This window comes from Nicotiana tabacum, chromosome 17 (genome assembly GCF_000715075.1).
Source record: "Nicotiana tabacum cultivar K326 chromosome 17, ASM71507v2, whole genome shotgun sequence".
Lineage (NCBI taxonomy): Eukaryota > Viridiplantae > Streptophyta > Magnoliopsida > Solanales > Solanaceae > Nicotiana > Nicotiana tabacum.
The window spans coordinates 91,341,616-91,358,442 of record NC_134096.1 but is presented as its reverse complement, the minus strand read 5'-3'; the positions used below and the strand labels follow the sequence as shown (position 1 = coordinate 91,358,442).

The 16,827-nt window shown below is 38.9% G+C and overlaps 1 long non-coding RNA gene across 1 annotated transcript; it reads left to right on the top strand.

Moving 5' to 3' along the window:
* Positions 1-836, top strand: LOC142171419 (uncharacterized). The gene is made up of 2 exons (XR_012700985.1): positions 1-471; positions 552-836. It is a non-coding gene; the product is annotated as an uncharacterized LOC142171419 (long non-coding RNA).
* Positions 837-16,827: the final 15,991 nt, after the last annotated feature.

Below are 16,827 nucleotides of genomic sequence, written 5' to 3'. Positions count from 1 at the left end.
TAAAAGAACTTATTTTGTGATATATGTGAACTTTCAAATTAATATAACATGCAATTTATTTGTTCTCTGTGTAGATGGAATATCGTAGTTGGATGTATGATAGGAATTATCCTAATCGTCGATTTTTTAGAGAGGAATTTATAGAAGGGGTTAATGAATTTATTAGGCATGCAATGTCACTTGAGCCATTTCAAATCGGAGGGATGATTAGGTGTCCTTGTGTGAAGTGCAATTGTTTGTATTTTTTTGGATCGGAGGATGTTAAGACTCATCTTTATAAAAAAGGGTTTATGGATAATTATTTTGTGTAGACTAGTCATGGAGAGGTTGATGGTAGTGATGGTGTATTTCATAACATAGTTATTGGTGAAAGTAGTAGGTCGGTGGGGAATAACGTTCAACATCCTAGATATCATAAAATGGTTGTGGATGCTTTTGGGATGGGTCGAGGACCGGGCGGAGACTACATATGTAAGTTTCATAACTACTATAACTTGAAATTAATGTTTATAATATTATATAGTTAATAATTTTTTATCTTCTAAATAAAGGGTCGCTACAAGATTAATGTGGAGGAGTACACTCAGAGCTTGCCACCGAATGAGCAAGGCGAGCGACCACCCGTTTCAGACGAAGAAGCGCAGAAGATATGGTTGGATGTTGTCGGGGTACTAAAAAGGGGATAGCATACGGCCTTCCAGAGAGATCATTTCGGCGCTACACGGCTGGATTGCAAGGTATAGGACTTCCGCCCAAGGTGAGGCAATTGATAGGTCGACTATCTAGTCTATGGAAAAGAAGATCGCAAAGGTGACAACAGAGCTTGAAGAGACAAAGGCTAGAGAACAAAAGAGAGAAAGACAATTTGATACCTTTCAAGTTCATCTAGAAAAGAGGGACCAACAATTTAATCTCCTTCAAGGTCAGCTGGCCAATCTTCTTGCTAGTGGTGCTTTCCCCATTCCCTGGTCTCATAAGCTATCACGATCCAAAATCCAACTAGTCGTGATGGCACCTAACCCAACCCGCTAGGTAAGCCAACTTTCAATTATCCAATTCCAATAATAATTATTAAAGCAATTTAAGTGAATAAAGATCTTAATCTTATACATCCCCCAAGAACTTGTAGTACAAATCATGAGCTTCTAAGAATAGAGTATACAAAGCGGAAAAATGAAATAAATACAGAATAATACATAAACAGAGCTTTTATAAATCTAAGGCTACCATGAACAAGAGGCAGCTACAACAGGAACGCAGGTATATCTTCAAATCCCGCAACCATCGAGCACAGCAACAACATCAGCCAACATCTGCACGCAATGTGCAGAAGTGTAGTATCAGTATAACCGACCCCATGTACTGAGTAAGTAACAAACCTAGCCTTAGGTTGAAAGTAGTTACGAGCTTCTACCAAGGTCGGGTCCAAAACTACTAATCCACAACAGTCCATAACAACATAAAGCAAATAATACCAGAAGTAACTCAGAGATAAAATGCTCAGCCAAATCATGATTTCAAAAAATAATAGTTCTTCCTTTCAAGTACATCAATGAAAAAAACTAAATCATTTACCGAAATTTCCAAAAATATGAATAAGTTTGAAAGCAATAATTTTTCAAAAATCCTTTCAATAATAAATGATATGTTTCATTTTCATTCTAGATAAACCGTGTAAAACAAATGCATCACTATGCCCATCTGTCAACATATGTGAGAAATCATGAATAATGTGATACCGTACAACATGAGAAAAACACATCTCTATGCATATATGTCATGTGTGCATGTCAATGTAATGTATCTCAGAGATTGTACTCATATACTCACACTCTCAGAGTACTCAATCTCGCTGTCTCGCATTCTCTCTCACTATGCTCAACACACTCAATCACTCAGCGCTATACAATACCTGTTGCGGCGTGCAGCCCAATCTCTGTTTATAGTCGACTGCGCTCACTGGGGATGTGTACAGACTCATGAGGGGCTCCTACAGCCCAAGCGCTATAAGCACGGACAACTTACGTGCTGCACGGACAACTCACGTGCCATAATATCATATCTGGATCCGCACAGACAACTCACGTGCTATAATAATATCTGGATCCGCACGGCCAACTCACGTGTTGCATGGACCAACTCACGTGTTGCACGGATAACTCACGTGCTATAATAATACCTGAATCCGCATGGCCAACTCACGTGCAATAGTATAATATATAAAGTCAACATGGCCTGCTGCGGGCGGGCAGCCCCGATCCACATAATAATCCTCACAATCAGGCCCTCGGCCTCATTCAGTCATCAATCTCTCCAGTCTCTCTCTCTCATGGGCTCACAATGTCATGAAAATAGTCCAAAAATGATGACATGATGTATCAATAAATAATAACAGAGACTGAGATATGATATGTAATGACATGAATATGACTGAGTATAATTTTCAATTTAAAACAAATAATTCACAGCAATATGACCTCTGTGGGTCCCAATAATACTGGCACATAGCCTCAACATGATTTTTAATATGCTTTTCAGCTCAATTTCTTTAACACATAAAACCGCATGAAAAATACCAAGATTATTTAACTACAAAATACCACAGAAACAATTATGTCACAATTTCTATAGTGCACGCCCACACGCCCCTCACCTAGCATGTGCGTCACCTCCCAACAATTCACATAATACATATATTCAGGGTTCATACCCTCAGCTCCAAGATTAGAAGAGTTACTTACCTCGAACAAGCCAAATCCAATATTGAGCAAGCTGAGCAACGCTCCAGAAATTTCATTCTACGCGTATAATTTTCAAACGGCTTGAATCTAGTCACAATTAATTTGATTCAGCTCACAAAAATTATAGGAATTAATTCCATATCAAAATACTAATATTTTTCAAAAGTCCGAAATTATGCCCCAAAAATCACCCATGGGGCCCATGTCTCGGAATCCGATAAAACTCACAAATCCGAACCCACATTCAACCACGAGTCCAACCATACCAAAATTACTCAAATCCGACCACAACTCGGCCTTCAAATCCTCAATTAAAGTCTATGAATATTTCTACTATTTTCAACCCAAAATACTAATTTGTTGATAAAAACAATAATAGATTCGTGTAATTTAACCAAAATCGAGTTAGAATCACTTACCCCTATCCATATGGTAAAAATCGCCTAAAAAATCGCTTCAATCCGAGCTCCATAGCTCCAAATATGTTAAAATGGCCGAAACCTCAAAATATATCTTCTGTCCAGGCATTTACTCTTCGCGATCGCGAAGCACAAAAATTTTCAGCCCAAATTTGCCTTTCGCGATCGCAAAGAACAAATTCCCAGCACTTCCAGACAACCTCTAGTATAATGGTCATAACCTTTTGTACAAAACTCCAAATTATAAATGGTTTAATTTTCTGAAAACTAGACACCAAGATCTATAACTTTAATATGTTTCTCATCTCCCAATTCCTTATAAATTTCTAGATATAAGCTTCCAAAGTCAGCACTGTGCAACAAAGATTTCCAAACTCTTCCCGGATAGTCTATAGTATATCCACCATAACATTGTGTACACAATTCCAAATGAGAAATGGTTTACATTTATGGAAACTAGACACAAAGGGCTACAACTTTTATTTTTGGATCATCTCCAAATTCCTTATAAATTGCGAGATATAAGCTTCAAAATCAGGTCAGTGCAGCAGGATTTTCCTCTACGCGATCGCGAAAAGGCTTCCGCGATCGCGATTCACAGTGCCCAAACAGCAAAATTGCTCTTCGCGATCGCGACCATTTGTCCGCGATCGCGATGCATACCTCTGTGGCCAAAAACCAGCAACTAAGAATGGCCTAGACATGGTCCGAAACCACCCTGAAACTCACCCGAGTCCCTAGGGACCTCAACCAAATATACCAACAAGTCCTAAAATATCATACGAACTTAGTCGAAGCCTCAAATCACATCAAACAATGCTAAAACCACGAATCATGCCCCAGTTCGAGATTAATGAACTTTGAAATTTCAAGTTCGATATCTTGTGCCGAAATACATCAAATCAATCTGGAATGACTTCAAATTTTGCACACAAGTCATAAATGACATAATGAACCTATTTCCAGAATTGAATTCCGACCTCGATATCAAAAAGTCAACCCCCCGGCCAAACTTCCCAAAAATTTAACTTTCGGCATTTCAACCCTAATTCCACTATGGACCTCCAAATAATTTTTCGGACACGCTCCTAAGTCTAAAATCACCATACGGAGCTATTGGAATCAGCAGAATTAAATTCCGAGGTCTTTTACACATAAATCGACATCCGGTCACTATTTTAACTTAAGCTTTAAACCTTGGAACTAAATGTTCCAATTCATTCCAAAACCTCACCGGACCCGAACCAATTGCCCCGGCAAGTCACACAACAACTGTAAATCCCAATTTAAGCAGTAAATGGGGAAACAAGGTTGTAATACTCAAAACGACCGGTCGAGTCGTTACATTCTCCCCCACTTAAATATACGTTCGTCCTTGAACGTGCCAAAAGTTGTTTCCAAGCCATCAAATCAATGTTCCATCTTACCACACACGTACTCGGGGGTGAACCCACGTCACCCTATTCCATATGAGCTTGACAACACAATACAACTGAAATCATTGATTTAACTTTAGCCCATAAACCTTGGAATTTAATTTCTAACCTTTAGAATTTCTTTCAAGACACGAATCTTACATTTACACCATGTATGAGTTTGAACAAGCTGTATCAAGCCATAACCATAACCATAACCACTGTTGATAATAAAAGAAACACGCGAAATTTCATGACCACTTACCAGATCAACAAGTCACGTAGCTCTCTCGCCCCAAGCAGAACCGTAATCACTTTCTGAGCCGACTTTTAATATTATACTCCCGAATATACCTAAATTAAACCTGATAGTACCCATTCCAGGTCCAATGACCTTATATTACTAAACATAACTGTTCCACAGACATACCGCGCCAATATAACTTAGAGCCACAACCCGTGCAATCCGTGCACCAATAAGCAACAATTCAAATGTACCGAGTCATGAAAAATGACTCAAATGAGAGAACTGCCCAGCCAGATTAACAAGTGCCGCCACAACGAAACATTGAAAATTCATCATACACAGTAGAACCATCACCCGATTCTAACACAAGGTTCATATTATATACCCCGAGCCATCCTGCTCCAAATTAATAATGACGGAGAGGCAAATGACAAAAATGCCACACAAAACCTGAAAGGACATAACCATTAAAATATTGATCATGCAATACCCAAATACTCATCACGCTCAAATTTCGCTATAAGGCTCAAATAAAACCGCACCTTCTATGCACATAACCAATGAATCACAACTCCTCGTAGCATAAAGGAGTAACTCATAAATCATTTCAGAACACGAATAAGATCAACATCAACCGAATGGCACGTCCCTCAATAATAGCAGTATGGAGCCAACCATCCCGGCTCGGTGTAGAATACACATCCTAATTGGGCCTATCAATGGACCCCCAAATCACTCTGGTTACCCACAAATAGATAAAAATCCCTCCGAAAATCCATAATGACTGAATCATAATTCATTCTTTCATCTGGCTAGCTCCGACCACAACTTCACAGTCCACAACCATGAAACAATTTGTTCCTAACAACTCCTAGTCTCCAAATCCATAGAACACATGCACCACCATTTCTGGTCCCATCTCCACCGCCCGAATGTCTAACACTTCTCTCATACACGATCATCCCACGAGAAATACTTTAAAAGTTCTTCCGTGCCACTTGGCAAAATTTGAATATCAGTAGTCTATCAACCATGTGAGTACCGCAATACTAATTAAACATCCGTAAGTCAAAATATAATATGCCTTCTGAAATACGCACCCTTCTTATACAACACCAAGTAGTAATCGTATTCATCTAGTCATTTGGAACCGCCCATGTTGTCTAAGAATTCATGACCATTCTGCCCAAATTTCGTTACCTTCCTTCAAGACTGAACTGCCACCTTGTACATGTAAATCTAACTTCCGCACAACACATAACATCTATCTTGCCATTATTTGAAAAGCACAAGAATCTCATTATCAACTCTGGTCACTAGCAAATTATATATCCGGTTAGTTAGAAAGTTTTATCTTGCTTCCTTCCAAGAGGAAATCACAATACACAACACGTTTCTCATACTAGTAGAAAATATCCGGTTCCAACTATGGTAGAAACCATCAAGATCACTTTGAAATCCATCTGCACATAACCAAGCTATTAGAACTAAATTCCTCTAACTCGACCAAACCACGTAGGTCACCAAACCCAAGAATATTACCACCAAAACAGAGTCTCACCACATCATAATTACCCATATAAATACCACAACCGAAACACCCACTCTGAGAATACCTTATTTGAGTCTAAGGCAGTTTCATTCACCTTCCTGATACCAAAATATAAAATTCATAATGATATACAAAAATGCCACAAGTCTCGACACCATCCAACTTAAATCTCATATTTTAGCCGCAAACAAATCCGCCAAAAATTCTTAATTATTACATATAAATCTCGAATCCATTAGAACTTTCTCGAGAATCACCCCTTTGTTCAAATCCACATTACACCGCCCAAATGGGCCAAAAAGACGTGCCCCATCAGCACAACAACACTCAAAGAAGTAACTCTACTTTAATACCACCTATCAAATTCATATTCCGTGCGCACTATATCATTCACAAATAACAATTCACTCATCCCACGATTTTCATATACTCATAAGTGCAATATAACCCGTATCCAGAAATTTCCTTATTCGAGTCATCATCGATCTCAACTTTTGCAAGTCATAACTAACCCACCAGTATGCCTTAGCCCAAAACTAAACCTTTGCATATAATCATGAAATTGAATTATCAATAGCACGCTCCACCACTTGGCTCAAAGCCATAGATTAAAACATTCCATAACTCACAATACCAATACTCTATTACTGTCATAATGCCATAGTCAGTTCAACGTGGCTTCTTCTCAAACTCGTGCAATGCCAACCATAAAAATACCCCAAATTATCCGCTAAGATCGCAATCATTCTCTTGACACTCAAGTCAACTTTCTCAGCCAGATTCAAATTCAAATCTCCACACATATGCCCCACTGGTAGAAAAGAAACTCTCCACTCACATCATAAGGAATACATCTAAGTGAAGATGGAGATGATGCAATACAAAACACTCATTGAATGGTGTGTATTGCTAAACAAAGTATTGAACTTGTGAATATTTAGTTGGAATAATTTTGAATGATGATTGTATTATTGATATTATTTTGTTATTGAACCTTTGTATTGTTGTTGTTGTGGTTGGCATTGTTTTTGTGCTTGTTATTAGCATTGTTGTTGTGGTTGTTGTTATTAGCGTCGTTGTTGCGGTTGTTGTTGTTGTTATTAACGTTGTTGTTGTGGTTGTGGTTGTTATTAGCGTTGTTGTTATGGTTGTTGTTGGTTAATTATTGGTTAATTGTACTTGAATGGCAACAATATAATACTGCCAATATAGGTGTTACATCCTAGATTACTCCGTAGGGAATAACATACCTGCTTAACCTCAAATTGGAATCTTGATATACCCTTTCGCAGTCACAATTACTATGCAATCACTTAGTCTATCTGAGTCCAAACTCACTAACCAGAAATGAGAATTTAAATTGGTCCCAAAATTTAACAATCGTGAAAGATCCTTCAAAACATCAACACTCGAGACCGTACATCATATCAAAACGAAAATCAAGCACCCAATGGCCTTCCTTTACATTTCAAGGAAACACTTCTCGTCACATTAAAATCATTTTAACACATCCCACAGTTACATCATACTCATCACAAAGCCATTCCACCGCTCATCGAGCTATAAATTCCACTGTAGGGTCATTATCGGACATATAAGTCCAATTGTACAGGTTACAACTGAAGCTACCGAGCTCAAGATACGGTCTAACCATGGCCTCAAGTCCTCCAGACTGGCCCATCACCAAAACACAGAATACTCACCTCGAACCTCGTTCATAGAATCACAAGTCGGTGATGCACAACTGATATCGAGCGCTCATGTGCACATACGAATACGTGAAAGTAATTCAAAGAGTTATGTCCCAAGTTGAATCAATCCCGCACAATAAGGAAAGAAAGATGGGAAGTATATATCCTAAATGCCCTGAAGCCTCTCGAAGATATGTATGGACGTCATCATACCGATCCGCAAGACTCTACTAGACACTTACTCATGACTTGTAAAACCTATGAACCTAGAGCTCTGATATCACCTTGTCACGACCCAAAATCCAACTAGTCGTGATGGCACCTAACCCAACCCGCTAGGTAAGCCAACTTTCAATTATCCAATTCCAAGATCTTAATCTTATACATCCCCCAAGAACTTATAGTACAAATCATGAGCTTCTAAGAATAGAGTATACAAAGTAAAAATGAAATAAATACAGAATAATACATAAACAGAGCTTTTATAAATCTAAGGCTACCATGAACAAGAGGCAGCTACAACAGGAACGCAGGTACATCTTCAAATCCCGCAACCATCGAGCACAACAACAACAACAGCCAACATCTGCACGCAATGTGCAGAAGTGTAGTATCAGTACAACCGACCCCATGTACTGAGTAAGTAACAAACCTAGCCTTAGGTTGAAAGTAGTGACGAGCTTCTACCAAAATCGGGTCCAAAACCACTAGTCCACAACAGTCCATAACAACATAAATCAAATAATACCAGAAGTAACTCAGAGATAAAATGCTCAGCCAAATCATGATTTCAAAAAATAATAGTTCTTCCTTTCAAGTACATCAGTGAAAAAAACCAAATCGTTTACCGAAATTTCCAAAAATATGATTAAGTTTGAAAGCAATAATTTTTCCAAAATCCTTTCAATAATAAATGATATGTTTCATTTTCTTTCCAGATAACCCGTTAAAACAAATGCATCACTATGCCCATCTGTCAACATGTGTGATAAATCATGAATAATGTGATACCGTATAGCATGAGGAAAACACATCTCTATGCATATATGTCATGTATGCATGTCAATGCAATGTATCTCAGAGATTGTACTCATGTACTCACACTCTCAGAGTACTCAATCTCAATGTCTCGCATTCTCTCTCACTACTCAGCACACTCAATCACTCAGTGCTATACAATACCTGCTGCGGCATATAGCCTGATCCCTGTTTATAGTCAACTGCGCTCATAGGGGGTGTGTACAGACTCATGAGGGGCTCCTACAGCCCAAGCACTATAAGCACGGACAACTCAAGTGCTGCACGGATAACTCACGTGCTATAATATCATATCTGGATCCGCACGGAAAACTCACGTGCTGCACGGACAACTCATGTGCTATAATAATATCTGGATCCGCACGGCTAACTCACGTGCTGCACGGCCAACTCATGTGCAATAGTATAATATATATAAAACCAACATGGCCTGCTGCGGGCGGGCAGCCCCGATCCACATAATAATCCTCACAATCAGGCCCTCGGCCTCATTCAGTCATCAATCTCTCCAGTCCCTCTCTCATGGGCTCACAATGTCATGAAAATAGCCCAAAAATGATTATATGATGTATCAATAAATAATAACAGAGACTGAGATATGATATGTAATGACATGAATATGACTAAGTATAATTTGCAATTTAAAACAAATAATTCACAGCAATATGACCTCTGTGGGTCCCAATAATACTGGCACATAGCCTCAACATGATTTTTAATATGCTTTTCAGCTCAATTTCTTTAACACATAAAACCGCATGGAAAATGCCAAGATTATTTAATTACAAAATACCAAAGAAACAATTATGTCACAATTTCTATAGTACACGTCCACACGCCCGTCACCTAGCATGTGCGTCACCTCCCAACAATTCACATAATACATATATTCAGGGTTCATACCCTCAGCTCCAAGATTAGAAAAGTTAATTACCTCGAACAAGCCAAATCCAATGTCGAGCAAGCTAAGCAACGCTCCAAAAATTTCATTCCGCGCGTATAACTTCCAAACGGCTCGAATCTAGTCACAATTAATTTGATTCAGCTCACAAAAATTATAGGAATTAATTCCATATCAAAATACTAATATTTTCCAAAAGTCCGAAATTATGCCCCAAAAATCATCCATGGGGCCCATGTCTCGGAATCCGATAAAACTCACAAAATCCGAACCCCCATTCAACCACGAGTCCAACCATACCAAAATTACTCAAATCCGACCACAACTCGGCCTTCAAATCCTCAATTAAAGTCTATGAATTTTTCTACTATTTTCAACCCAAAACACTAATTTGTTGATAAAAATAATAATAGATTCGTGTAATTTAACCAAAATCGAGTTAGAATCACTTACCCCCATCCATATGGTAAAAATCGCCTCAAAAATCGCTTCAATCTGAGCTCCATAGCTCCAACAACAACAATAACAACAACCCAGTAAAATCCCACTAATGGGGTCTGGGGAGGGTAGTGTATACGCAGACCTTACCCCTACCCCGAAGGAGTAGAGAGGCTATTTTCAAAAGACCCTCGGCGACAAAAAGAGACAATATTAGTATCACAACAACAATCATAGGATAAATAGGAACACCATGAAATCCAGAAGAAAGATGCAAAGAAAGGGAGACAATATTAGTAAATATTAGTATCACCATAACATTCATAAGAAAAATAGGAACACCATGAAATCTAGAAGAAAGATGTAAAGCAAAAGCGATAGCTAGTAAATAGGACCTGCACAGAAAAACGATCGCAAAGAACAAATTCCCAGCACTTCCAGACAACCTCTAGTTTAATGGTAATAACCTTTTGTACAAAACTCCAAATTATAAATGGTTTAATTTTCTGAAAACCGACACCAAGATCTATAACTTTAATTTGTTTCTCATCTCCCAGTTCCTTATAGATTTCTAGATATAAGCTTCCAAAGTTAGCACTGTGCAACAGAGATTTCCAAACTCTTCTCGGATAGTCTATAGTATATCCACCATAACCTTTTGTACACAAATCCAAATGCAAAATGGTTTATATTTATGGAAATTAGACACAAAGAGCTACAACTTTCATTTTTGGATCATCTCCAAATTCTTTATAGATTGCGAGATATAAGCTTCCAAATTCGGGTTGGTGCAGCAGGATTTTTCTCTACGCGATCGCAAAAAAGCTTCCGCGATCGCGATTCACAGTGCCCAAATAGCAAAATTGCTCTTCACGATCGCGACCATTTGTCCGCGATCGCAATGCATACCTCTGTAGCCAAAAATCAGCAACTAAGAATGGCCTAGAAATGGTCCGAAACCACCCCGAAACTCACCCGAGCCCCTAGGGACCTCAACCAAATATACCAACAAGTCATAAAATATCATACGAACTTAGTCGAAACCTCAAATCACATCAAACAATGCTAAAATCACGAAACATGCCCCAATTCGAGATTAATGAACTTTGAAATTTCAAGTTCTTTATCTTGTGCCGAAATACATCAAATCAATCCGGAATGACTTCAAATTTTGCACACAAGTCATAAATAACATAATGAAGTTATTCCAATTTTCAGAATCAGATTCCGACCTCGATATCATAAAGTCAACCCCCGGTCAAACTTTTCAAAAATTCAACTTTCGGCATTTCAACCCTAATTCAACTACGGACCTCCAAATAATTTTTCGGACACGCTCCTAAGTCCAAAATCACCATACGGAGCTATTGAAATTAGTAGAATTAAATTCCGGCTTGAGTCGCTCGGCATATGTAAATAGACCCGAGCCATGAAAGAATTTTGGTCATATATAAGTATGCAAAAAAAGAGCATGGTGTATAAAAAGATAAAGTCTCAAAATGATATTGGACGTATAAGTGTGACGATGATGGTTAGGAACAATAGTTGGTGTTTGCAAAATAGGCTACGGACTAGTGTTGATTATCTTGATAATGAGTTTAATAAATGTGTTAAACAACTTGGTATATATCAAATTGACGTCAAAGAGTTTATGATGTTCATCAGTTAAATTTTGGAGTATAGTGAACGAAAGAACAAAAATGCAATTAGCTAAAGATGAAAATGGACCCTACCATAATTGAGGATGGACACCTTTTCACGTGGATGCATAATATGAAATAAGGAAATGACTCATTCACTCTACATAGGTGATCTGGTGGTTGTATATAGGGGGTGGACAATTCATATTTTTTTATATAGGGGAAGTGGACCTCACGGTCCAAGGGGTTATGAATTGTCTTAATATACTACTTGAATTAAATTAGTTTCTTAGTGAGAATAAAGTCAGCAATAAAAGTTAGTTCTTTCTTACGGTATGAAGAGTTCTTTAACTTGAATTGAGGCAGCAAATTTATTAACCATAACACATTATTCAATTCATATAAACCCCATCTCAATCAACTAGAAGCCCTTTACAATTGCACCTTACGGACAATTATTTCTAAGAAAATTGTATTGCAATTTTCTTCTTGGTTTGGAAGATTTGTGTGCAAAGGTGTTGGGAAGGCTCATCTCCAGTTCATCTTATCACCTTTTCTTCAAATAATTAAGGTAAGAATTCAATAATCCTTCTAAATAAGTTTATCTTAAACTTAGAGAAATCCACTTTAATTTCTTATTGATGTAGAAATAAAGGTTCTTGTAGTGTATTTGAGGAGGATTTGGTTATGTTGAAGGGCTGGAAATATAGTTATAAATATGGATATGTGTTGTTATCCTTGCCGTTCAAGGTAATATTATACCCTTCTCCATGTATTTGAGGCCATTTGGATCATAGTTTGGTTATTAATGAAGTGTTGTAGTTGTTGAACGATTTTGAGTGGTTTCTTAAGGTATCCTATGGCTGAAAATTGTGAAGTATAGTTGTTTGTGATGGTGGTTGTATTGTGAGTAGAGGAGAAGAGCTAGTAGTGTTGAATTACCATTGTAGGATGAGATGAAGCTTATGCACTCTAAGTGTTTGATAAAATGACTCAGTGAATCCAATTCTTGGTTTATTGATTCGATTATGATCCAAATAATTTATATAATGTAGATTATCATTCGTAGAGCGTACGGGAACTCGTGAGCTATCGCTAGCCAAGCAATAATGGTATGTTAAGGTTATCCCTTCTTTCCTTTTGGTATGATCCATACGATACAAACGAAATAGACAAACATACAATTTTCATAAATGCCTCTATTCATAGAAGCACTAGGGGTACCTATGTTGTTGATTCCCCATATTTTTTCTTATTATATCTTCTTTTCATGGGTCCTAGAAAAATACGTAGTTGATAAAGTTTATCCGAAGGTATATTGATCTTATGACATTCTGAGAGATCTTATTGACTTACTTCATTATGCATTGCATTCATTTATACATGTATATTGACTCATGACCAGATGGCGTTATATACATGTATATTATATGTATATGGGATATGGGGAAAGGTTATGGCATTATATACGCACCTCCACCTGATCAGTTGGTATACGTTGATGATTTCGCCCACAGAGGCCGAAATGATATGATTGGATGCCCTCGAGGCTTGATGATATTATGTACACATATACCTATGCGTGATATGACATTTATACGCATATGCATGACATTATAAAAGTTTCATGATTCACAAAGCTATTCAGACTCACGGGTTGAGTCCTTTACTCCATGTTTCTTTTATGTCTTTTACATACTATTTTCTATGCCTTACATACTCGGTACATTATTTGTACTGACGCCCCTATTGCTTGGGGCCTACATTTCATGCCCGCAGGTGCAGGTAGACAGGTTGACAGTCCCCCTTCTTAGGATCATTGCTCAGTGAGAGTTGGTGTGCTCCATTTGATCCGGAGCTGCTATTGAGTTTTGGTACGATACTTTTGTATACATATATGGGTATGACGGGGCCCAGTCCCGTCCTTTATATAGTTTTACACTCTATTAGAGGTCTATAGACAGTCATGTATAGTTGGATAGTATGTGGCCTTGTCGGCTCGCCCTACCGTATTTCGTATATATATATCTGTGGGGCATACTTTCCCATGTATGTTATTCATATTTTCTCGCGTATATTATTTACATGATTCAGTAGTTTATTGCTAGATGTTATGCATGACCTACACTTATTCAATATTTTATCTTAGACCTATGCTTAGGGGTGTTCGACAGGTAGACTCGGGCACTCGTCATGGCCCATCGGTTGGGTCGTGACAATAGGATGGAATAAAACCGATCGATTTCGGTCGGAATTCTCATATTAAAACCTCGAAATTCATAAATTCCGACTGACTTCGGTCGGTAATTTCAATCTGAAATCTGCAGTTTTACACTCTATTAGAAGTCTGTAGACAGCCACGTGTAGTTGGATAGTATGTGGCCTTGTCGGCTCGCCCTACCATATTCCCCATATATATATATATATATATATATATATATATATATATATATATATATATATATATATATATATATATATATATATGTGTGTGTGTGTGTGTGTGTGTGTGTGTGTGTGTGTGTGTGTGTGTGTGTGTGTGTGTGTGTGTGTGTGTGTGTGTGTGTGTTGCCAGATGTTATGCATGACCTACACTTATTCCATATTTTATCTTAGACCTATGCTTAGGGGTGTTCAACATGTAGACTCGGGCACTCGTCATGGCCCATCGGTTGGGTCGTGACAAAAGTGGTATCAGAGCAGTTCTGTCCTAGGGTTGTCTACAGACCGTTTCTAGTAGAGTCTTGTTTATGAGTGTGTTGTGCACCACATTTATAAACATGATGCTACAAGACATATAGGATGTTACCCTCCTTTTTATCTTAGATCGTGCGATATAAGGATTCATTTTCCTAACGATATGATATGTTTTCAGCGATGCCCAAGAAGGCTACAGCCGCCCAGAAGGGCAAGTCTGTGGATGATGAGACCACAAGTCGAGCGCCATTTGTTACCAAGGCTCAGCGAGAGTCATATAGTGAGACTCCATCTTAGAATTAACATACCCTACCTTCTCCGGAGGAGATCCGAGGGGCACCAGCTCCAGCGCCCGCCCCATTACCCCCAGTTCCTCAGCCAGATGCCCTGGGTCAGGAGATGAGAGATGTTATTCAGCTATTGATTCAATTAGTGGCTACACAGGCTCGGTGCCAGGAGGCAGGTATTGGTCATGCAGATAGGGTCATCAGTGCGAGAGTTTGCGATTTCATTAATTTGGACCCTCCCGTATTCACCGGAGCAGATCCAAACGAGGACCCTCGGGTATTTATCGATAAGATGCATAGAACTTTGAGGGTAATGAAAGACACTACAACTGAGTCAATTGAGCTAGCTTTATATAGACTTCGGGATATTGCAATTAATTGGTACGAGTCTTGGGAGTTGTCTAGAGGTGAGGATGCCCTTCCAGCAATATGGAAGGAGTTTACAGAGGCTTTTCTTCGTCATTATTTGCCACCAGAGCTTAGACGGGCTAGAGTTGATAGATTCTTGACCCTTCGGCATGGTAATATGAGTGTTCAGGAGTACAACCTTCAGTTTGATTCTTTGTCTAGGTATGCTCCCACTATTGTAGCAAAAATGGAGGATCGGGTTCACCGGTTCGTGATGGGATTGGAGAAGTACCTACTTAATGATTGTATGTCGGTCTCACTTCAACCAAAAATTGATATTTCTCGTATTCAGGCATACGCTCAGGGTGTAGATGAGCGTAAGCAGAGGGTCGATCGTGAGCATGATAAGGGCCAGAGTAAGAGAGAGAGATCTTCAGGCCCTTCTGGTGAGTTCCGAGGTGGTCAGAGATAGCAGTACCCGAGGTATCCAGCCCAGCCGTCGGCTAGTGCTCCCCCTCAGTTTGCCGGTAGGAGATTTGATCGTTCCACATATTCAGGGCCTAGTCAGAATTCTAGGGCCTCTAGTTCTCAGTATAGGGGTGAGTCGAGTCAAATGAGGCCACCTTTGCCACTATGTGCTCAGTGTGGTAAGCAACATGTTGGGCAGTGCCTTATAGGGTTGGGTGTTTGTTATACTTGTGGTTACCAAGACACATTATGAGAAATTGTCCGACGAGAGGTGGTGCAAGTATAGTTCATCCAGCGAGATCTGTAGCTAGTTCATCATCATCGGTACGCCCCCCTAAGCAAGGTTCACATAAACCAGTTGATCGTGGTAGAGGTAGAAGTGGAGCATCTAGCTCGAGCGGTCCTCAAAACTGTATTTACGCATTAGCGGGCCGACAAGATCAGGAGTCGTCACCCGATGCTGTTACAGGTATATTATCAGTCTTCTCATATGATTTATATGCATTGATTGATCCAGGTTCCACCTTATTGTACGTCAATCCGTTGGTTGCTAGTAAGTTTGGGATAGAACCTGAGTTGATTGAACCTTTTGAGGTATCTACACCTGTTGGGTATCCAGTGATAGCTAGACGGGTATATAAAGACTGTATAGTAGTACTTCATAGTCGTTCTACAGTAGCAGACCTGATTGAGTTAGATATGGTGGAATTTGATGTTATAATGGGTATGGATTGAGTGGATTCTATTTATGCTAGCGTTGATTATAGATCAAAGATAGTTCGGTTCCATTTTCCAGGGAAGCCGGTTATGGAGTGGAAAGGTAATACTTCATCACCGAGAGGTAGGTTTATTTCCTATCTCAAGGCAAGGAAGATGATCAGAAAGGGTTATATTTATCACTTAGTTCGGGTACAGGATGTGAAAGCAGAGTCACCGACCCTTCAG